The sequence below is a fragment of the Sciurus vulgaris genome, assembly GCF_902686455.1.
Source record: "Sciurus vulgaris genome assembly, chromosome: 18".
Taxonomy (NCBI): Eukaryota; Metazoa; Chordata; class Mammalia; order Rodentia; family Sciuridae; genus Sciurus; species Sciurus vulgaris.
Window position 1 is genome coordinate 11,065,590 of NC_136479.1, and position 23,885 is coordinate 11,089,474.

General features: G+C 36.7%; 2 protein-coding genes across 10 annotated transcripts in view; one reads left to right on the plus strand and one right to left on the minus strand.

The window, feature by feature from the left end:
* Positions 1–23,885, minus strand: part of PARN (poly(A)-specific ribonuclease) — a 578,557-nt gene that overhangs the window by 151,163 nt on the left and 403,509 nt on the right. The window lies entirely within an intron of this gene.
* Positions 1–23,885, plus strand: part of MRTFB (myocardin related transcription factor B) — a 386,264-nt gene that overhangs the window by 5,052 nt on the left and 357,327 nt on the right. For 8 of the 9 annotated variants that reach the window (XM_079120567.1, XM_079120568.1, XR_013760651.1 and 5 more), the window contains one exon: positions 2,370–2,428. The gene's annotated coding sequence lies outside the window, so the exon portion shown is untranslated. Of the gene's footprint in view, positions 1–1,358; positions 1,646–2,369; positions 2,429–23,885 lie in introns of those variants that run through there. The other variant, XM_079120569.1, reaches the window with a different exon arrangement.

A 23,885-nucleotide genomic window follows, 5' to 3' on the forward strand; every position in this document is an offset into this window, starting at 1 on the left:
AAATCTTTAGATTTTTTATAAGACCTAATACAATATAAATGCCTTGTAAATAGTTGTTAAACTGTATTGTTTAGAGACTAATAACAAGGAAAAAGTTGATATGTGTTCAGTACAGTTTTTAAAAAAATATTTTCAACCTATGGTTGTTGAATCCAGTCTGAACACCACAGATATAAGAGGGCTGATTGGAATGTATGAAAGTACCTGTTTTTCTGGTGGGGCCTTTCCAACATACTGGGTTTACAACTTTTGAATTTGTAACAGTTTGATAGACAAGAATTGCCAATATAATGTAGTTTTAATGTGCATGACTTTCATTATTAATGAGCCTGAGCATCTTTTCATATCGCTTAAAGGCTAATTGTATCTTTTTTTCCTGTGAATTCTGTTTGTCTTTTGTACATTTTCCTTTTGGGATTGCTTTTTTTCCTTTATCAATTTTTTTTCTTCTACTAATTTTATTCTGGTCATCCTAATATGAGTACAGTGGTGCATCACTGAGTTCAACATCTATTTCCTAATGTTTAACATTGTGGAACATCTTTCTAGTGCTTATTTGCCCTCTGTACTTTTTGTTCACATCTCTTGCCCATTCCCCTATCAATTTCTAGAAATTTATAAATTGGAGAGATTAGAACTGTGATATAAACTGCATTTTCCCCAGTTTGTCACTTATTTTTCATTTACCTTCACATATTTTGATATACAGAAATCTTACATTTTTTTCTTTGAATTTTACAGTTTATATTACTCATTTATGGTATCTGGATTTGAAGTCACTGAAAGGCCTCCAAAGTTTTTAGAATTTACCTCCAAAGTTTTTAGTACTTTTGTGGTATTGCTTTTACATTCAAATCTTTAATCTAGAGGTTATTCTGGTGTTCAGAGTGATGTGTAGATTCGACTTTATCTTTTTCTGTGTGGCTGTTACTTTCACGTGTTGGTTTTAGAGCCCTCGTTGTATTGTTACCTTTTGGAGGTATTGGGTTGTCTCTGGAGTTTGTATTCTATTAGTCTTTTTCTTGTATACCAATATCACATTGTTGGTTTTAGAAAAAGTTTTAATATCTTTTAGAACTAGTTTCCCCTTGTTTTTCATATTCCTGGCAATTCTTGCTTTGTTTATTTTTCTATGAGTACTTTAGAACTGTTTTTTTCTAGTTCCAGAAAAACAAAAACCTAAAAAAAAAAACAAAAAAAAAAACATATTAAATGTATACATTTAAAATCTGTTTGACTTCTTCAAGCCTCAGTTTCCTAATCTGTGGAAGGAACAATAACTGTCTTTGTAAGGATGTTGGGAAAATTAGAGAAGACAATGTGTGGAACTCTTCCACCATGTGCGGGGGGAGGGGGTTCTTTTTCCTACTCGTACTTCTCTCCCTTTTAAACAGAGAAAGAAAGAAAAGAAAAATGATAAAAAGGTATTAGAGTTGAAATTAAAGCTAAAATCTTCCTCAGTTTTCAGTTGAGGATAATCAGAGCATTTCAGAACAGGGAACAAACAGCCTGCCTTCAGCCCTCCTGCCTGTTCCTCTCCGGGTGCACCCTAATAACAGTGCTACTCAGCATTCCCAAAGGCCCCATGTGTCCTGTGACGCCATCCCTTCCATCCAGTGTTCCACACCTAATTCTGCCACTTAAGGTAGGTTCTGCCCCCAACCCAGTAAAAACCAGTGTCTGTCACTTCAAGCGGCTTTCTTGTGTTGTGGTGTGAGCCTTGGCAGACAGAAGCTCTGTGAGGGGAGAAAACAGGTCTGTCCTGTGCAGTAAAGAATGCCCAGAATCCAGCAAAATCCCTGAGCAAGTTCACACTGAGATGTTTGTTAAACAAGTGAATTAAGCATTTCCTTTGGACTTTCACCTTATATGTCTGGGTAGCCCATTACACACTAGCCTCTAGAATGCAAAGACTATGCCCCTTTTCACTAATAGTATTAAGTATAATAAGTAATAGGGGTGGAGGTGGTGAGAGGCTATAACAATGAAAACACTGAACATTCATTGTGTTATAAGAGCTGTTTTAGAGCCTCTGATGTGGCTTATCCCTCGTATTCCTCAGCATCTTATTAGTTGGGCACTGTTACACATACGGGGAGCAGGCCCACAGAGTGGGGTGCTGCGACTGTGCCCTGGCTCCAGGTGCTGGTGCTCAGCCTGCTGTGCGCCCCGACGTGCACTGAGTGCTCTCATTTGTATGGGTTAAGCTCTTCCTTCCTGTAGTCCCGTTTGGGTAACTTCTGTTTTGTTCTGATTTATCTCAGGTGTTCACCTCCTCTAGGAGTCTTTCTCTGATCACCTTTACTGCTGGCATGTAAGTGTTCAATGAAAAATAATCTTTACTTTGCTGTTTTTTTTTTTTTTTTCAGGTTCATAATAAAGGTGCTAAGAAAGAATGTAAGACAGGAAAATAAATATTTTTACTGAGGTAAGTCTTTTATGATTTAATATTTAAAAAATTCTTTATTATTATTTTTTTAGTCTGCTTCCTTAAGGTGTAAAAGGGATATTGTTTTAGGGGTGTTTGAGTTCATGGAACCTGTGGGTGGTAAGGTGGGTGCCAGGAATGGGCACTGTTTGAATACAGTCATTTGTCTTTCCCTACCTCTTTGAATCTTTTAACTTCCATTATCTCGTCATTTTTAAGTGTGGTACTGAGAAGGAGATCCTGTATTACATCTACTTGCAACATTCAGTGAATTCTTTCCTCTTAAAAGAGGAAGTTGAAAAGATTTGAAGCCATTTTGGTTTTTTATCTTCAATAAAAGTTTGTTGTGACTTTTTATTATAATAATTAGAAAAATTCCTATCCATATAAAACAACATAATGACAGAAGTAAGCCCTCAACTCCTGCACAAAGAAATGGCCACCATTAACACACTTTTGGAAACTTATTGATGGGTATGAAAGTATATCTAAGACCTTAAATAAACAGCAGTCTCTGAATATTTATGAAGCAGTGTGGTCTTTTTAAATGTATATTTTGCATATCTCTATTTTTGAGTTGAAACTGATGTGCATAATCATGGGTGATCATTTTACTGACTAATATTCCATCATGTAGCAGCATCATTATGTAGCCACTCCTTTGATAACTATTTAGATTGTTGTTTTTCTTTCTGGTGGATAATGGTATGTTGATTATAGTATAATCATTCATTTATCTTCTTAAAGGTATAACTGTTGATAAATATGGCTACCCGTTATCTGTAAAAACTATCCCTACTCAATGTCCACGAGAGTCCTATTTTCAAAACCCTTGCCCACACCAAGTTTTGTTAATCTTTTTAATTTTAATTTTTGTTAATTTTAATTTTTAATTTTTGTTAATCCAGTAGAATAAAAGAGCACCTTTTTGAGATAATGTGTTTTTTATTGGTACTGGGGATTGACCCCAGTGGTGCTTTACCACCGAGTTAGATATCCAGCACTTTTTATTTTTTTGTTTTGAGACAGGATCTCACTAAGTTACTTAGGGTCTTGCTGAGTTGCTGAGGCTGTTTTTGAACTTGCAATCCTCCTGCCTCAGTCTCCTGAGTTGCTGGAATTACAGGTGTATGCCACTATACCCAACTATTGAAGGAAACCTTATATTTTCAAAGACTTCTTTCATTTGGTATTCTTATTGACATAAAGAATTCATTGAGGGGCTGGGGAGATAGCTCAGTTGGTAGAGCGCTTGCCTTGCAAGCACGAAGTCCTGGGTTCAATCCCCAGCACCGCAAAAAACAAAAAAAAGAAAACCTCATTGAGAACATACCTGTGATCCTTATGTGTGAGATACTCTTAGGCATTAAATGTAATGAAAATATTTAAATATATTTTGTTTTTAGGTCTTGTGTCTTGATTTTAACTCATTAATATTTGAAAACTATTGATCAGCCAGCTATAATTGTTTTGAATACAGAAAGTTCTTCTCTAAAGAGCAGTACTTTTGTGTTTTATTCACGTGTAGGGAAGCCTAAAGAAGCTTTAAAAATAAATTCCTTAACATTTTTCAAACATGGATACTAATTGCTGAATAGCATACAGAATATGATTTCCAAACTTAGGCATATGATACAGTGTTTCTGAGTTATGTAAACTGTGTGATTGTGTGTTCATGTGTAAACCTCTGTCTCTCCTGTCCAAAAGATTTTATCACTTCCTGATGTAAATGTGATTTTTAATCTCATGTTTGCTTTAGATTTTATTTCAATCAGGTAAGACTTACATAAGGATGATCTCACGTGAAGCAGATACCACCTTTGTCATTAAACTACCATTTGTTCTTTGGCTTAATAAAAAAACAAAATCAAACTTTTTCTCTATATAAAATGCATCTTGTGTGATATAGATTGACTTTGCTGAGAGTGCTTTCCTTCTCACTTCAGTTAACATTGTTCACGACACTCCTTGACAGGGACCATATGGTCCAACTGGTGTTTTCTTTACCCGTTTTCCTTCAGCACTGAGGCCAACCTACCCGGTAGGCACCTGTAGACCCCCAAATCATTTTATATTTATTTTAGTTTTTGGTACTGGAGATTGAATCTAGGGCACTTTACCACCAAGCCACGTCCCCAGCCCTTTTATTTGTTTATTTATTTTTGAGACGGTGTCTTGCTAAGTTTCCTAGGGCCTCACTAAGTTGCTGAGGCTGGCCTTGAACTTGTGATCCTCCTGCCTTAGCCTCCCAATGGCTGATGTGTATTCTCATTATTAGGTTGAAGATGCAAAAGAGAAGGGCCATATATTTTAATTTGGAGAAGACTAGCATGTGATTTCATTTAAATCTAGACATGTAAAACTTTATGGCACTTGCTGCCATAACATTTGTTTGGAATTTTGATTTGAACTATATTCCATTTAATTTTAGAATCCCATAAGCCCCATTTTTTTTTTTTTTTTTTTTCAGTGCTGAAAATTGAACCCAGGGCCTTGTGCTTGCAAGGCAAGCACTCTTACCAACTGAGCTGTATCCCCAAACTCCCATATTTTAAACCTCTTTTTAAAACGTCTTTTTCCCCCCTTTCTTTCCTTCCTTCCTTGCCTTCTTCCCTCCCTCCCTCCCTCCCTTCCCTTCCCTTCCTTCCTCCCTTCCTCTCTCCCTTCATTCCTTCCTCCCTTCCTTTCTCATAAAAGGCAGACTAAGTATCTAAACTAGGTAGAGTGCTAGATCTTGTTTAGGAATTTTATTTATGTTTCCCAGTACAGACGTGGCAACATTTGTCACAATTCTATTGTTTGAAAATAAGGATAAAGCAAATGTCCCCTAGAATAAAGTAAATATAATTGTATGGTTCACATTTTTTAAAATGAAAGTAGAGAATTAGATTGCCAAACTTTGAATAGAGTGAATAAATTTTTGTCTGGTACCTGCCTGTGAATCTTTTCTGACTCCTAAACCAGTTTTTCACAGCCAAAGTAAACAGAGATGGAACAATTAATTATCTAATAGATTTAAGCAGTGTTTCAGTCTCTATTTAATACCCATTGTTTCCATTAGAATATAGGAGTCTAAAAGAATACATGTACTAGTTTTAATTAGTATTTTTGCAACAGTTATTTGCATGTGAAACTTTAAAAATTGATTAATCCTTTAGCAATTTTTATTTGTACTTTAATTTGCCTAGCAACCCTTTCTTAATACATAGTCCAAAATTAAATCAAGGCACACTTGAAAGAAAATTACTGAGTCTTCATTGTCAGGCCAAATTAATGAGGTTTTCCTGGTCTTTTCCTTCTAGTGTCTTATTGTGGCTAATGGTGTAATCTTATTTGTTTTGTAAAATATTGAAGTTCTGGGTTTTTGAATCTCTTTTCAGTAGAGTACAGGAATTTGTTTATACTGTACCTTTCACTTACCTGATGAGTTAATTTCTTTAATTGTGTGCCCTAAAACTTACTAAAAATATTCCTGGAAAATGAGGAATTAAACAGAAGTCATAAATAAAATGAAGGCTTTATCTTTTATTTCTCCTGTTAGCTGCATTTGTTAATTTTTTTTTTTTTTTTTTTTTTTTTTTTTTTTGTGGTGCTGGGTATTGAACCCAGGGCATTGTGCTTGCAAGGCAAGCACTCTACCAACTGAACTATATCACCAGCCCCCAAAATTTTATACTATATTTAAACAGATATTAAGACTTTATTACAGGGGCTGGGGTTGTGGCTCACTGGGTTCGATTCTCAGCACCACATAAAAAATATAAACAAATGTTTAAAAAAAACCTGATATAACCTCTAAAAAGACTTTATTACATATTTAATGGGTTGGATTTTGTGCATTTGAAACAGTTTCTTCCTATATTAGCATAAAGCTTAGCTTAGACTGGCAGAGTAAGTGATCACTTGATTGGAAAGTTGAGTGGAGGAGAGAAGTTCAGTATTCCACTACAGAATTTTTGACTTTGGATTCTGCAGATGAAACTACTTGCGTTGGGGTGGTAGTACTGAACTGCAGTGGGGGTATGTGGCGTATGGTGTGCAGTGTAGAGGAAGGATGCTCAGGGCTTCCTTTTGCGGACTCTTGCCACTAACTCTGTCTCCCCCAGGGGCACTGTTAATTCGAAGTCTTGTGGGTGGAGTTTTAGAACAGTAGCTTTGGGACACAAGGTCCTTAATGAGCTCAGAGCTTAGAGAAACTCCTCAGGGATATCATGAAGTTCTGAACGTCCCATCCCCCTGAGAAGTTTCCTCCCTTCCTAACCCTGGAAGTGTGTTTGACCAGTGTGTGGCATGATGAAAATTTGTATGGAGCTAGGCAGAGAGAGTCTGTTACTGCAGAGTGTAAATGCTGTCTTCAGTAGACATCGAGCAAGGGAATATGGCTGAAAACTGCTGCCCGCCCCCCCACCACCTTATCATAGCAGTGCAATTGGAATTTCACACAAACTTTTCCTTCTTTGGTTTGTTTGGAGAGGACACTAGGTGAAGGTTAAGTGTTTGCGTATGTTAAACCTGGTATGTTTTGTTTTAGATGTATTTCAGTCTATTCTAACGTAACAAAGTTTTTCAGTCTGAACATTCTAGCAGCCATCACTCAAATATTAATTGCTGTCAGTGGGAAAGGATATCCTCCCACATCTTTTCTTAGGTGCTTGAAACCATCCCACTTCCTTTTTCTTTTACCTTAAGAACCGATTACTGACACTTGGGAATTATAATCAGATTGCATCAATCTTTATGGAAAGGTTACCAATTACTGCACTGCAAAATATGCATTTCTAATAGTGAGTGTTTCTCTCCATGTCTCTATCTCTCAGTTCAGTGCTTTTAAATAACCTCTTAGGTGAATGAATGCTTTGTGTCATACCCTGAGTTAATACATTTAAAAGAGACTTTATTGATGGCTTTTTTTTAACCACCTATGTGGTAGGGGAATGAAGGAGGAAGATTATTCATTCAGTATGAAATCTTTGCAGATCTTTTGGATGTCCACGAGGTAGAAGGATGGCTGATGTTAATTACCCCTACTCTGATAGAAGTTCTGAAATGAGTCTTTGCTATGAAGAGTTGTGAGCCGTGAGGATTTTTGTGGTGGGGATTTAGATTGAGCACTGCACTGTGCTCTTTGTGCGCATTACTTCATTTTGTTCTCACAACTAACATTGGCTCAGTAAAGTTGTGAAATTTGTCTTTGGGCGTATAGCTAGCAGGCTTAAAAAACAAAAACAAACTACCATTTGAATCCAGACCTCTCTAGCTTCAAGGTCCAGTGCTTTTTTATGTATACAGAGAAGGGTGTGGGTAGAATCTTAGGAAGTTGTGTTCACTGAGGCAGGAGGATCACTAGTGCAAGGCCAGCCTCCACCACTTAGTGAGACCCTGTATGAAAGTGAAAAGGTCTGGGGATGTAGCTCAGTGGTAGAGCACCCTGGGTGGTTCAGTCCCCAGTTCTGCAAAAAGAGAAAGAAAGAAAGACAGTTGTTAGTATGTTTCCATCGTTGTATTGTAGATAATGAAAATTTTGAAAAGACTGACAATAAAGCTATTTTGTCACCACCACTGCCCTCATTCACACTATCCTCTTTATTTCTAATGTTCTTCTGCATCAACTGATGAAGCCTAGGAGCATGCCAGAGTGTCTGGCTCATTGTGTTCAATACAACATAGGCTTGTTTAATTTAGCAGTGCTCTGAAATGAAAGGTTCATGCTGCCAAGTACAAACAGACCTTCTGCGGGATGTTAATTTGGTTATAGGAGAGAATGCTTGTTTTTCCTTGCTATGTGCTAATAAAGAAGCTGACAGATTTTCTTAGGAGTGTAAAGGATTTTGACTTGTTTAAATCTGTGTAATCGAAGAGAAGTGGGCAGTCCTGATAAACATGTTTCTTTTTGTAGTCTTTGGTTAGTTTCATTCTGTAACCTGCCAGCTAATTGCGAATTGCATGCTCTTTTGTTCTTTGCTCTTTTTACTTTGGATTTGGTTTTATGGTTGGTTGCAATTGGGATTTATTGGTAGGAATAAAATTATTTCCCCATTTGAACAGATTGTATGTTTTTATGACAGATTATCCTGTCACAGGCAGAGTGATTCAACCAGACTTTGTGCAGGGGTGTTACTATATGACTTTGTGCAGCTATTTTCAAAAATAACAGCTTTATTAATATATAATTCACTTTGCCATCAAGGTCACTCCTGAAGGTGTGCAGTTCACTTGTTTTTAGCATATTCATGCAGTTGCATGCCTGTCCTGGTATCTAATTCTGAAACACTTTCCTCGTCTCCAAAAAAGACCGGGGCCCTTTCCTTTAGCAGTCACTCTCGCACCCTCCCTTGCTCCATGTAACTGCGAACCTCCTTTCTCTTTGTGGATTTACCTGTTCTGGACATGTCATGTAAATGCAGTCATTCAGTATATGGCCCTTTGTGTCTGGCTTATTTTGTGTCTAGCATGTTTTTGAAGTTCATCTTTATTGTAGCACATGTCAAAACTTTATTCCTTTTTATTGCTGAGTAGTGTTCTATTGTATGGATACACTGCAGTTTGTTTATCCATTTATCAGTTGGTGGATATTTGAGTAGCTTGCACTTTGGTTCTTGTGATCATGCTGCTGTGAATGTTTGTGTACAAGTTTTTGAGTTGTCTTACGTTTTCTTTTGGGTATATACCTAGGAGTGAAATTTATGGGACATAAGTAACTCTGTGTTTAACTTTTTATAAAGTTGCCAGACTGTTATATAAAATGACTCTGCCATTTTACACTCCCATCAGCAATGTTTGAAGGTTCCGTTTCTCCACATCCTTGCCAACACTTTGCTGTGTTATTTTTCCACAGTAGTCATGCTAATGGATGAAGTGGCATCTCACTGTGGTTTTGATTTGCATTTCCCTGATAACTAATGATATTGAATATCTTCGTGTACTTGTTAGCCACTATATATCTGTTAGACAAATGCCTATTCAAATTCTTTGCCCATTTTAAAATTGAGCTGTCCTTTTATTGTTGAGTTGTAATAGTCCTTATATATTCTGAATACACACAAATACACCCTTAACGGTATGAAGTATAAAATTTTTCATCCATTCTATAGATTGTCGTTTCACTTTCTTATAAAGCAGTTTTTAATTTTGTTGGAGTCCAATTTACCAGTTTTTTGATTGCTTATGCAGTTTTTTGAAATTTTCTTCTATAAGTTAAAAAAAGATCTTATTTCTCTCAACATCTCCCATTCAAAAAATTTCTGCAGAAACAAATGATCAGTTGGTTAACCACACAATGGGTTAGAGGTATTAAAAAAATCTTTTGTGTTTTCAAATATTTTCACCACATTTAATGGGAGAAGACCAGGCTTCCTAACCTGACATCCAGTGCAGTTTTTTTTTTTTTTTTTTTTTAAATTCAGAAAGCTCTCTCTCAGTGTTCGCCTAGCTCAGAATGCACACGTTGTTCTGTAAACATTTAAGTGTCTAATGTATACTGAGGATTTGGTGGCTTGGAGATCCAGGGATATTTGGAACATGGGTCTCTTCTTAAGGAACAAGAGGTCGTGTGCCAGGCTGCAGACTTCCACAGAGAGTAGTGGCGGACACCAGTGGAGGAGGAGGGGCACTGTCTGGGTGAGAAAGCCTCAGAGGGAGTCACTACTGCTGCTGCGTCTGCAGAGATGCGTGGGTGATCAGAACCTTTTGTTATAGGCTGTGATCTTCCTTCAGACACTCGCTGCTGTGTGTTGTGTACACTGGCACCAGTTACCTATAGCAGTGATATTTAGGGATATCAATGTAATGAAATGTAGATATCCATGCGATTGATGACTGAGGCCTAGAAGCAAGCCTAAAGAAAGCCACTTTTCTTTGATTTCTTCAGGATTTCAAAGTTTTCGGGAAAGGAAACATCCTACTTACTAATTAATTCAGTGTGGTGGGTGTGTGTATCTGAGCCTCAGCCCAAACCCAAGCAGTTCTGGGTAGTCAGAGCATAAAATATGAGTCAAGGAGGAACAGCTGTTTGGCTGGAGATGAAGGTTGTGTATAGAGAATTGGGTGAGTCCTGTTAAGGAATTTAGATTTTTCCTTAGTAAGGGGAGCCACTGATGAGTTTGGGTGTGTGGAGGGAACATGGTCCCTCCTGTTACTGTACCACAGATGCTGGGCATGAGGGCTGGAGACAGGAGACTTGTAGACATGAGAGCGGATGAGGACCTGAGCTAGGGCATTGATGGTAGAGGTGGAGAAGACACAGACTGGAAATGTTTAGGAGGTGCAAGTCAGGAGGCTTGGCTGCGATCAAACCATTGTAAATTAAAAGGAGGATTACTTGGAAGATTTCTGAAGTTTGCAAAGGAATGAAATGCCACAAAAGCCAGGATGACTTCAGGCACCTTCGGGGTTAAAAGTGACAGGGCAGGGGCCATCCTCAGACTTTCGCACAAGAGGGAGGAAAGAGGGTCTCCTCCCAGCTGTGCTTTTTAAAATCTCAAGAGCACTCTTCTTTTTAAACATATATATACATATGTGTATATATATATATATATATATATACACATATGTATATATATATTTTTTAGTTGTTGGTGGACCTTTATTTATATGTGGTGTTGAGAATTGAACCCAGTGCCTCACACATGTTAGGCAAGTGCTCTACCACTGAGCCACCAACCCCAACCCCCAAGAGCACCGTTGGCCTTGGGTTTTGTGCCCCCTACTCAGGCAGAAGCTTTGCTGGGAGCTCCCACCCCACTTGCCACCATCACTTGCATTCCCAGAAGTGGGGAAGGATTGTGGAAAAGAGCCATCTGTTCCTCTTTGGTAACTCAAGCTGGTCTGGGCAATTGTTAATATCTGAAGCGGAAGGTTGAAAATGCCTCACACGTTTGTGGCCTGGGTAGCCCATGATGACATTTCTGTGCAAGAACAAGGTTCACAAGTCAGCAGAGTAGAATGCAGGAGAGTTCACTTTTAGACCAGCTTAGTTTGGGATGTGATTGTCCAGATGTTACAATTCTGGTGCTATTTGATTCATTTGGCTTCCACTAATAGAAGCCCCTCTAGGATAGGGACTGGTTATTTTCTTTGCTGTGACCCTCTAAGAGCCTAGCATTACTATACTTGGCACATCTGTGAATGAATGCATACAGGTGACCATGCACAGCAGCCACTGGATGGATCATTTGATTAGGAAATACAGACTTAGGAGCCACATGAAGGGCTTCATGGTTGACAAGTCTTGAGATTTATTCTTATTGGCTAAGAGACTTCTATAAAAGTTCAGATAGGGGCTGGGGCTGTATGTAGCTCAGTGGTAGAGCGTTTGCCTCACATGTGTGAGGCACTGGGTTCAATCCTCAGCACCACATAAAATTAAATGAAAATATTGTGTCCATATACAACTAAAAAAATTTTAAAAAATAAAGTTCAGATATTGTGTGGACCTGTAGTTTTCATGTCTAAGTAATGAAATTGTGCCTGTTTTCTTTTTTCCTCTACCTCAAATTTAATACCAGTAATTATCTGATGATAATCGTGCCAGTGATTTTGTGTGTGTGAGAGACAGATTAGAATCAGACTTGTGATAGATAGGGAAACGAAGGTGATAAAGACAGAGAAACTCTATTTCCTTTTAAGAATAACTGACTCATAGGATGAAACCTTGGAAGTGATTTCAGATCACTCCTGTAAACTCTCACAAGAGATGTTTATAAAACACTTGGAACAATACAGATTGTACTAAGAAAATGTGCTTTGATCAACTCTAGAGATACAAAGCAGGGAACTTAATAAATCAGGTCTTACTTGTGAATGGAAAGGACTGAAATTTCATCTTAAAAGTAAGAATTCAGTTGAGATCAAGATTTCATATTCAAGGATTTTGTATTCTGAATAGCAGAAGTTAATATAGTTCCATTTTTTATTCAAAAATAAAATGATTACAGATTTCAGATCTTGTCATCTTGAAATTTGACTCCTGATTCCTATCTCTTAATAACTATTGGAATACCAGTCTAGAATGGAATTTGACTTTGGTTTTTTACCCTTTAATTTTGAGATGACTGTGCTTCCAACTTTGTCTTTGCTCCATATTCAGTAAAGCCAAACAAACTATTGGTAGCTTGGATATGCCATAATTTTTATCATTCAAGTTTTAGAAAAACATAATTGTGTTTATATAAAGTAGTAGTATTACTCTTCTACCTGGGAGAGCTGTTTGTGTTTTTAAAAATTCTAAGGCATAAATACAATTATGTTAATTTATAGGCTAAATATTTTTGTCCTACCACCTTGCTGTATAACACAGTATCATAGTAAGTTGCATACTCATTTGTCCTCGGTATGCCTACATGGGAAATTGACTTTAGAACACCCTGCAGACACCAAAATCTGCAAATGCTAAACTCCCTTATATAAAATGATGTAATATTTGCATATAACTTATGCCCATTGTCCCAAATACTTTGAATCATCTCTAGATTACTTATAATAACTAATATAGTGTAAATACTGTGTAAATAATTATTGCATTTTATTATTTAGGGAATAATGATCCTCCAAAAGGTCTGTGTGGAGGACACACGTTTTTTTCCAAATATTTTCTACCTGCAGTTGTTCGAATCCATGGATGTAGAACCTATGGACATGGAAGACCAATTGTATTTTTAACGTTTATATTTATTGTCTAGAATTCCCCTCCCCCACCCCCTGCAGTAGAGATGTGAGCCTTTTAAAAATTTTTACTTAAATTTTTTTTTTTTTGGTCTAAGAACTTTCAAATGCAGTAGTGTCTTTAGCAAGTTGTAATAGACATTTCTAAGAATTCAAATTGTTATAGCATCTCAGCTTTTTAAATTACTGTGAGATATATTGCTATAATTGATTATTTTAAAATAACCAGATTACTTTAATGTGAATTGTAGATTAATGCTTATTCTTTCAGATAGAGTTTGAATAAATATCAAATAGACACTAAGACTGTGTGATCTAAATTTTAACAAAGCTACTCAGTCTGGGAAATAGTACATTTCAAATTTTAATGATGAGATCAAAATCATGAGTTTGAATCCTATTTATATGTCAGTTAAGTAATTACATGGAAATTTTCTGTACCAAGGTCCTAGACCCCTACAAATTTTATCACTTTTAAAATCTGTCACAGAGCTGAAATTAGAGAGTATTGATTTCTGGAGGTACCCTTATGAACTTCTAGAAAAAGTAATTAAAATGCATTTTATATGGTGTAGCTTATTATATTTTCTGATTTTTTTTTTTTTGTACCAGGTATTGAGCCCAAGGGTGCTCAACCACTGAGCCACATCCCCAACACCCCCGCCCCCGCCCTTTTGTTGTTGTTGTTGTTGAGACAGGGTTTCACTAAGTTCTTTAGAGCCTCACTAAATAGCTCTGAGGCCGGGTTTGAACTTGCAATCCTCCTACTGTAGCCTCCTGAGCCATGGGATTATAGGCATGTGCCACCGACCCAGCTGAATAATCTTTTTTAATGGACAAAGAACAGTAGATGCTGTTTGACTGGTTCTTGCTCCTATGTTAGTGAAGTCTTAATTTAAGTTTTACTTTGCATCTCAGAGAGAGCAAAATAGTGTATAGCAGTTCTAAAAGGGTGGAAGTTATGTGGTTTCTGTAAACTTCTTTTCTGGATGTTATCCAGTTTTGGTCAGAGGTCAGTGGAAGTCTGGACTGGCACTGCACTGTTACTCCAAGAGCATCATTCAAAAACCAGCATTCTGGGCTGGGAATGTGGCTTACCTCGCTTGTGTGAGGCTCTGGGTTTGATTCCCAGTGCCACAAGCAAACCACTATTTTGGTTTTCATTAATGAAATACAAAATCGTTTTTGGAGGAATGAAGGATACATTACTCATTTATATATCTTATTTGTTATAACTTCGCACGAATTGTTTGCTTATGTGATAAACACTGCTACGTTTAAAACAGGAATTGTTTTAAATATTTCAAGTCACTTTAAACATGGTCAGGGTTAATAATACACTGCTGGTAAGGCCACTCCATAGATGTCATTTTACTAAAGAGATCTTGATCTTACCTGACTATGCAAGATTATAATAAAGGCTAGCTGAAAACCAAAGCTTGGAAGATAAATTGGTGCTCACGCCCAGCCCTGCCACTGCATTATTTCTCTCCCGTGCTGAGGCAAATGGTCAGATTAAGGTAGTTTAGAGAAAAATAACCATACTGAGGTGGTGAGACAAATCCACATTCTCAGGCAGGTCCCACTTGGGACCTCCTTGCTAAGAGGTTCAAGATATCCTCTGTGCTATTAGTAATGGGAAGTAGCTCTGTGACCTTGGACAAGTTATTCAAGGTCAGTAACACTCCACCTGTCTGTAATATTCTCCATCATAGCATTGTTGTGAGGATGAGCAGGACTGCTGCGTGTAAAGTGGTAAGCACAGTACTAAGCACATTATAAATCACCGGTAGCTCTTAGGCCATGAAACAGTGTTTTTCTTCAAAGTAAAATGCAACAGGAAGGCAGTAATTGACAACGAAGGGTCATGAAGAACCGTAAATTGGTTCTGAACTTCAATGGGACTCAAGCTGAAGCAGTTGTTATTTCATAATTTTAATTAAAGTCGGTATTGGAGGTGAGATGTAAAGTTTCATAACTTTAACTATTAGCTGTTAGATGTCTGCTTTGGGGATTTTTTTTTCACCAATTTACCTAAAGTAGATCATTTTCTTAAATATCTAATTTTTTAGTTGTAAGTGAACACAGTATCTTTATTCTTTTTATTTTTAAAAGAATAAATAAAAGGTGCTGAGGATCGAACCCAGCGCCTCACAAGGCTAACGGTCTACCTCTGAGCCACAACCACAGCCCCCTTTTCATTTTTAAAAAAATCCAAAAAAATCAATAAATGGATGATGCAGTAACCGAATACTGTGGTTGGTTTCATCTTTTTTTTTAGTGGATTTTGCTTCTCAATGAGAATGAGAATATTTGGAGATTGTGCTTACAGAACCCATGGTCTGGATTCCATGGTTACTGAACACTCAGGATTAGTGGTGTTTAATGTAGAACGAATTTGGGTATGGTGTGTTTGGAACATGTGACAAGGAATCATTATGTCAGTCAAAATTCACTAAAAGCTTATTGTTTAGCAAAATTGTACCTTTGAGAACACAAAACATGACAGTTCTGAGCAACCTGAAAAAATTTAGAAGAAGAATAACTATTTCTAAGGGAATCTAAAGCACATGTCATCCACAGTTATCTCTAACAAGGGATTTTTACTGATTTTGTGTGCCTGGCATGAGTTCATTGTATTCTTTTAGAGAAACAACCTTTTTCCTTTGTACTATCATTGCAAGGGAAAAAGATAGAAGGTTTTCGAATGGATGCCCTTGCTAAGCTATAAAATATCTTATATATTGTGGCAGAGATACAGATGGATTTATTTGTGATGAGTAATTAAGCTTACATCCTCTATAAGATTTAGTCATTTCCATACTTGGTCTAGTTAGCTTAGAATTCTCCAAAATCAGTAATAAAGAATATGTTGTTACAGAGTGTTTTCTTTGATGCCAAGCCTTAGAGAATTTACTCAAAACTTCCTATTTGTTATTGTTATTTATTTTTTTTTTTAAATCATTTTGGGTCTGTCTTTTTATATTCTTTTATATTTCCAAGCCAGAAGGCCCTCTTGGAGCCTACAGACTCCATTCTTGCTGTGTGTGGAAGTAATTTTTAATCTTTGTTCTGAGTTCACTTAAGCTTTGAGAGGCACTTCTCGTTTTGGAATTTTAAGCTGTCAGGATACAGTTCTTCAGTCATCTTACCATGGTCATTCTTTTAACCTTGAATTAGACGAGTCACTGTTCTAGGCTGTCTGCAGCCTGTTTCCATTGTTATTCTTTCATCATGTGATTTAAGTGTTGCTAAAACCTTACAAATTATTCCAAAAGAAGACCTGGAATAACTTTGTAATTTAGTACTGTTCATTCTGCATGAAATCCAACACTTAAAACAATGCCATACACAGAGCACATGTGCAGTAAATGTTTATTCGAATTAATGAAGTGCTTTAGGGCAGCTTGCGGAAGTAATGTTTTCAGTATTCAATGACTAAGCCTTCAGTACTGGTTCTGCTAAACATTCAGACTTCATTTGAAGCCAGTAAACAGACCACTGTGCAATCCAGGGAGACCAGTTTGTTCACTTTTCCATCCAATAGTAATTTACTTTTACGGTTTTGTTTATATAGAGTAAAGGTCAAAGGAAAAGGTGTATTTGAAGCACTTACATCAGTAAGTTTGCTAGAGTGAAAGATTTTCAGTATGCTGATGGAAAAAGTACAATTTAAAATAGATACTCTAAAATCCAGGTAGCTCTTTTTAAAGACAGTTTTATTGAGGTATTGACATCCAATAAACTACATGTTTAAAGTGTATGGTTTAATCAGTTCTAACACATGTGTACACCCATGAAACCATCACTACAATAAAGAGAATGAACAGATCCATCACAACCCTAAATTTCTTTGTACTCCTATCCTCATAGTCCTCTGTCCCTATCTCCAGGCAACCACTGATCTACTGATCTGCTTTCTGTCGCTGTAGGTTAGCTTGCTTATTCTAGGGTTTTATGTAAATGGAATTATATCACATGTACTTTTTTTTTTCTTTTTTGGTTTCTTTCACTCAGTGTAATTATTTTGAGAATTCGCTCTGTTTCTGATTACATCAGTACTTTATTCTTTTTGAGTGCTGAAAGTACTTACTCCATTGTATGGATATGCCGCAATCCTTTTGTCTGTTCAGGGCTGACAGCCATTTGGGCAGTTCTTGCTTTTGGCTCTTACAAGTAAAACCAATCTGAACACTTATATACAGGCCTTTGTATGGACTTATGCTCTCTTTTCTCTGGCAAATACCCACAAGTGAGATGGGTATTTGCCCTACCCATCATATGGTATGTATATTTTTAATTTTTAAAACTGCTAAGCTGTTTTTCAAGTTGTCATTTCCTTTTACATTCCTACCAGTAATGAATGAGAATTCAGTTGCTCCAAGTCTCTTATCAGTACTTAGTATGGCAGTCTTTTAAACTTTTAGTTCTTCTAATAGGTACATAGTATTACCTCATTGTGATTTTAATTTGCATTTTCCTAGTGGCTGATGGTGTTGAGCATATTTTCATGTGCTTATTTGCCATTCCTTGGTAAAGTATCAAATCCCGTATGTTATTTATTAAGTTGTTTGCTTATTAAGTTTTAAGAGTTCTTTATATATTCTGGATACAGAATCTTTATCAGATTTATGATTTGTAATATTTTGTCCCAGTATGTGATTTGTTTTACATTCCCCTAACAGTGTCAAGAACAGATGATCTTAATTTTGATGAAATTGTTCTTTTATATATTACACTTTTGGTGTCATGTCTAAGAACTCTTTGCCTAACCCCAGTTCTCAGAGGTTAGTTCATGTTTCCTTGTCAGAGTTTTATTGTTTTAGGTTTTACACTTAGGTATATGACCCATTTTGAGTTAATTTCTGTATGTGGTACAAGGTAGGGGTCAAAGTTCAGATTTTTTGCATATGGCTATTTAGTTCCAGCACCATTCGTTAAAAATGAAAAATCTCTCTTTGCTGAATTGCCTTTGCACATTGTCAAAATCAGTTTTCCATACACATGGGTCTGTTTTGGCCACTATTTTGTACCATTGATCTATTTGGTTTAGACCAGTACCACGCTGTCTGAATTACTATACCTTTGTAATAGTGTTTGCCTTCCAGCTTTTTTCTCTTGCAAAATTCTTTGGACTCTTCTGGGTCCTTTGCACATCCATTGGAAGTTTATAATCAGCTTATCCATTTATATAAAACAGCCTACTGGGATTCTGAAATATTTAATCTATGGATCAATTTGAGAGAATTGACTTCTTAACAGCATTGAGTCTTCCAACCGATGAACATGTTATTTCTCATTTGTTTAGATTTTTTAAAATTTCAGCATTCTTTTAGAGAGCTTGCACATCTCTTCCAAATTTGTCCTAAATATTTGACATTTTTGGTGATTTTATAGTATTTTTAAAATTTTCAATATAGAATTGTTCATTACTAGCATAGAACTACAGTTCATTTTGGTGTCTAGCTCTTGTATCATGCAGCTTTGCCATACTCACCTTCTAGCTGTAGCTTTTTGGGGTAGATTTCTTTAGATTTTCTAAATAATCACATCACATTTTAAGATAAAGACATTTGAACTCTTCTAACTTGAATGTCACTTTTTTTCTTGCTTTATTAAAGTAAGCAGAACCTCTGATATATTGGTGGATAGCAATGATGGGAGTGGACATTCTTGTCTTGTTTTATATTAAAGGAAAAAATTCAGTCTTATTATTAGATGTGGTGTTAACTGTAGGGTTTTTTTGTGGATTCCTTTTATCAGCATGACAATGTTCTGTTCCTAAGAGGTTTTTTGTTTGTTTGTTTTTGTTTTTTAACTAAGAATGGGTATTGGATTATTAGAGATTTTTATCAATCTATAAATCTATTGAGATGGTTTAATTTTTGTTTGCTAATATAGTGACATACATTGTGTTTTGAATGGCAAACCAGCTTTTTGCAGTCTTAGCATAAATCTAATTTAGATATGAGGTGTTACTCTTTTTAGATATTGTATTTAATTTGTTAAAATTTTACTTAGGAGCTGGATGTGGTGGCACATGCGTGTAATCCCAGCTACTCTGAGGCAGGAGGATCACAAGTTCACGGCTAGGCTGGGTAACTTAGTGAGACCCTGTCTCAAAATAAAAAATAAAAAAAAAAAGGGCTGAGGATGTGGCCTTAGCCTCACCACATTAGAGCCTTAGCCTAGTATGTGTGAAGCCCTGGGTTCTACCTCCCACCCTTCCCCACTGCACAGTTTTGTATAGGATTTTGCATTTGTGTTCATGATGTCCATCACACCCTCTTGTAGTGTCTTTGTCTGGCTTTGATAGCAGGTTAATGCTGCCCTCAGAATAACTTGGGAAGTATTTTCTCCTCATCAGTTTTCTGATAGAATTGGTATTTTTTTCCTACATGTTTGTTTTTTTCCTACATGTTTGTTAGAATTTTGCAGCGAAACTCTCTGGGTCTAAAAATTTTTTTTAAGGGAAGATTTTTCAAACTACAAATTTGATTTAAAAAATAAACCTGTGACTGTTCAATTTAGGTTTTCTTTGTAAGTTTGGTGGTGTATTTTTAGAAATTTGTCCTTTTCGTTTAGGTCGATGAGTTTATTGGCATAAAGTTTTTCATAATATTCCCTTATTATGCTTTTCATATCTCCAGAAACTATGATGATATCACCTTTTCTTTCCTGATATTGGTAATGTGTGTCTTCTCTGTTTTTTCTTTCATCAATCCAACCGGAGGTTTATCACTTTTACCAGTGTTTTTCTTTTTCTTTTGGTGCTGGGGATCAGGCCAGGGCCTTACACATGTTAGGCATATACTCTATCACTGAGCTGTACCCCCAGCCCAAGAATCAACTTTTAATTAATTTATTTTTCTCTATTTTTACCTGTTTTCTATTTATTGATCTTCTCTTTCTTCATTACTTTCTTTTCTCATTTACTCTCTGCATATGATTTTAATAATTTCCTTTGCCATATTTCTTTAATTTTATACATAAAGTGTGGTTCTTTAAACAGTTTCCTCCCTAAAACATAAAGATACTGAGGCACAGAGAGGTTAAGACAAACAGTTAAGATGCATAGCCTGTGTTTTTTTTCTTCCAGTATAGTAAATGCAGTAGAGGAAATAGAGGTCATTGGGAATACACAGAGCCAGTGCTTAGCTTGTGAGGAGTGGGATAAGAGGGCCTAGGAGAAACTGATGTCTGACATACCTTACTTTGTTGAAGTCTGTGGAAAAATCTTTTTGAGAGCAAATCCTAAGTGTTCTTTTTTGCAGTGCCAGGGATTGAACCCAGGGTTGCTCTGCCACTGAACTACATCCCCAGCCCTTTTTATTTTTTATTTTGAGACAGGGTATCAATTGCTGAAGTTGGCCTTGAACTTATAATCCTCCTGCCTCTGCCTCCTGAGCAGCTGGAATTATAGTCATGCACCTGTGTACCCAGCTTGCGGTTGTTTGTTCTTTTTATTTTTAATTTAAAAAAATTTTTTTTGTAGATGGACACAATATCTTTATTTTTATGTGGTGCTGAGGATCGAACACAGTGCCTCACACATGCTAGGCAAGTGCTCTACCACTGAACCACAGCCCCAGCCCCAGGTGTTAGTTCTTAAAGTTCATTGTTTTGTTTTGTTTGTTTTTTACATTGGTTGCAGATACCTGTCTCTATTGCTGTCTTGTGAAAAATGAACTAGAATAAGCCAGGAGTAATTCTGCAAACAGCTAATGTTTGGGTTTAATGAACAAATACATCTACTTTTTATTTCTATTAACAAATTACTTTATTTCTGTTTGTGGTGGTTATGGTGACTATAACTGTAACAGTATTGGCAGGTGTCTTGACATGATATTGAATAGGAGGAAAATCATGGGGGTGGAAAAGGGAAGATCTACAAAGATTTATATCAGTATGTCGCTGAAAACAATCTCAGTAACAGGTATGTATCTAATGAGCAATACCTTGTTTAGCACAGATTATAAGTTTGAAAAAAGTATTATCATTAACAAGGTTTAATTCTGACTATTTTATAGATGAAGTGAAACCAGAATAATGTAATAACATAAATGTCCATATTAGACAGTTGATTTCCTCTCCAATTTAAATCAAGGTACTATATTTAGGGATTTAAAAAAATATGTAACAGTTGTTGCTGAGAGGCACTACCGTGGCCAGTGGTCAATTTTAGGCAAGAAACTAAAGGAAAAATAAAGGAGTTATTTTCTCTGGCCATTAAGGCAGTGAGTTGTTTATTATGTTATTTTTTCTTTAAAAAAAAATGTGGTTGAAACAACAAGCTACTCCTTTGAAAGCTTGATTCTCAATATTTAAAAAATCGAATTCCTTAATTTTGAAGAGGAAAAAAGAACAATGTGAGGTGGCAAGCAGCTAGTTTGTGGTCAGGGCAGCCGGGACCCAAACTCTAGTTAGGAAACTGATTCTAACAACCTGCCTCAACCATGGGCCTACCCTTGCATCTTTCATCTATGAGAGAAGGTGGTAATGGTACTTTTCTTCCGGTTGTAGGTTAAGAGAGAAACTATGAGTTATTCAATATATGTTTAAAAATATTTTGGGTAGGAAATCATTTTCTCCATTTCAAGGACTTAAGGAAATAATTAAGGGTCAAATGCAGATAAGAAGCTACTTAGAGTTCTTGCATTTTCTAAAGAGAATCTAACTTGCCCACTCCATCTGCTTTGAGAATTACAAATAATTTTTTTCTCATTAGACAAATTCAAGTGAATTTCCATGCATTCATAATTCTTTAAATGCGATTAGCTCTTCAGTGTTAAAGATTGGCTCTTCAGTTTTGTTTGGTCTTAAACTTTCTAATGATGTGTTCAGTAAACAATATATGCTAGAATAAATATTACTATCTCTTGTTAAATACCTTGAAACTTTTAGCATTTGCATGGTGTGTGTGCACACTACTCCCTGTTATGACAGGTTCCTTGGAATATGCAGTTTCCTCTTGGTGGAGGCTTCCTGTTGCTTTAGCTTTAAGGTTACAGGAGGATAGTGAGGTGGAGAATGTTGAGTGGTAGTTCTGGAGTAGAGACCACTGGCATACCAGCTTCCTCCTCCTGGGGTACCCTCTCTTCCCACCAGCCTCTCCATCCATTATCCACCTTATTCATTAGGACTTTGCTCCAGCACTTACGTCCTCCAGAATCCAGCACCATTGTCCTCACCCAGTTTAACATCCACCCCTGCACCCCTTGCTTTCACAACATTTTGCTCTCCTGATATGCTTTATATGCTGTGTTGTGGTTGTCGTGTCTTTTCTGTCTTCCTAACAAATTGTAGAGTGAGGAAATGGGTCCTTCTCATCGCCATATCCAGCCCCCAGCAAAACTCCCAGTTGAAGGTGCTTAGGGAAATTGTATTGGATAGGAAGGCTTGAATTCAATGCATTAATTTCAGAGAATGATACTATATGGTTTATCCTAACAGATATTTTTCTTCCATATTCCAGTCTCTTCCAGGGTTGGTTGGTTTGTTTTTTTTTTTTTTTTTTTTTTTTTTTTTTTCTTTTGTGTGTGTGTGTTTCCACTAAAGGAACATTTTGAAGCACAAGAATGAGTTCAGGGGTTTCTTAGTGCTCTTGACACCCTTTGCAGCATTGCTTGGTGCTAGACTTAGGTCCAGAACTTTTGTGGAATCCTGGAATACACCATAGATTCCCATTTCTACTGCCAACATCAGGAGAAATAAAAACTTGGACTTTTGTGTTAGTGGCTAAGTGGCCAAATGGCTACACAGAGTTCACGGAGCCAATCCAGCAAAACTGCAATAAATTAGGCATTGAAGTTGGAATAGCAGTTTTTCAAAATTAAAAGAGTAGCATTTTTAAAGGGGTGACTGACTCCTTCCCTTATCTTTACTGTAGAACAACATGGAGAATTTAGGCTCTGCTGCCATGTCTTGGGCAACTATGTGACTTCCTGCTTTCTAGCTACTGTATTTGAACACCATGAGTTAGTTATTGGCTCATATTGAGGGGAGAAATAATGAAATCACATGAGGAGACATACATATCAAAGTATAATCTACCTGATAAATAGATAACATTTTCTTTTCAAGGAGTACTCTTGAACTAGAATGTAAAAACTTATAGAAGACAAATCACGAATGTAAAATGGTGTTGAGTAGAGAGTGCATTTAGGTGTGGGACTCAGAGCTGAAGCTTAGCTATAAAGACCAGATGCTGTGCATTTATTTATTTAGGAAAGACCTACAAAGTTATTTGGATTAACTGGATTATTTGAATGTCTGGACGGGGCATGTTTGCTCATTCTCCCTGTCCTCATCTCTTAGTCTCTGATAGAGCCATCAGAAAGCAAGGAGGTGACGTAGCCTGTTTCCTCATTGATTGCTGAAATTCAAGTGCATCAGATGCTGCTGCTCCAAAGCAGCAGAAGTGCTGATGAGTAAACTTCACAATGGAAACTCCTGGAGTAGGTTGATGTTTGCAGTTGGGCAGGATTACAGTGAAGATGCGTTCCTCTATTCGTCTAGCTGAATCTCAGCTTTAAAACATATTGTCTGGTTATTTAACCCTCTTTATCCAAATTGCTACATTTCTACCTTGGAAGCCAAAAGATGTCCCATTTGTCACAAAGAATCAAATCTTTCTCACTGCTGTACATGATGTAGAGTCATACCATTTGTACAATCATACATGTACCTAAGGTAATGATGTCCATCTCATTCCACTATCTTTTCTACCCCCCTCCAAGCCTCCATGCCCCTCATTCCCCTCTGCCCAATCCAAAGTTCCTCCATTTTTCCCTCCCCC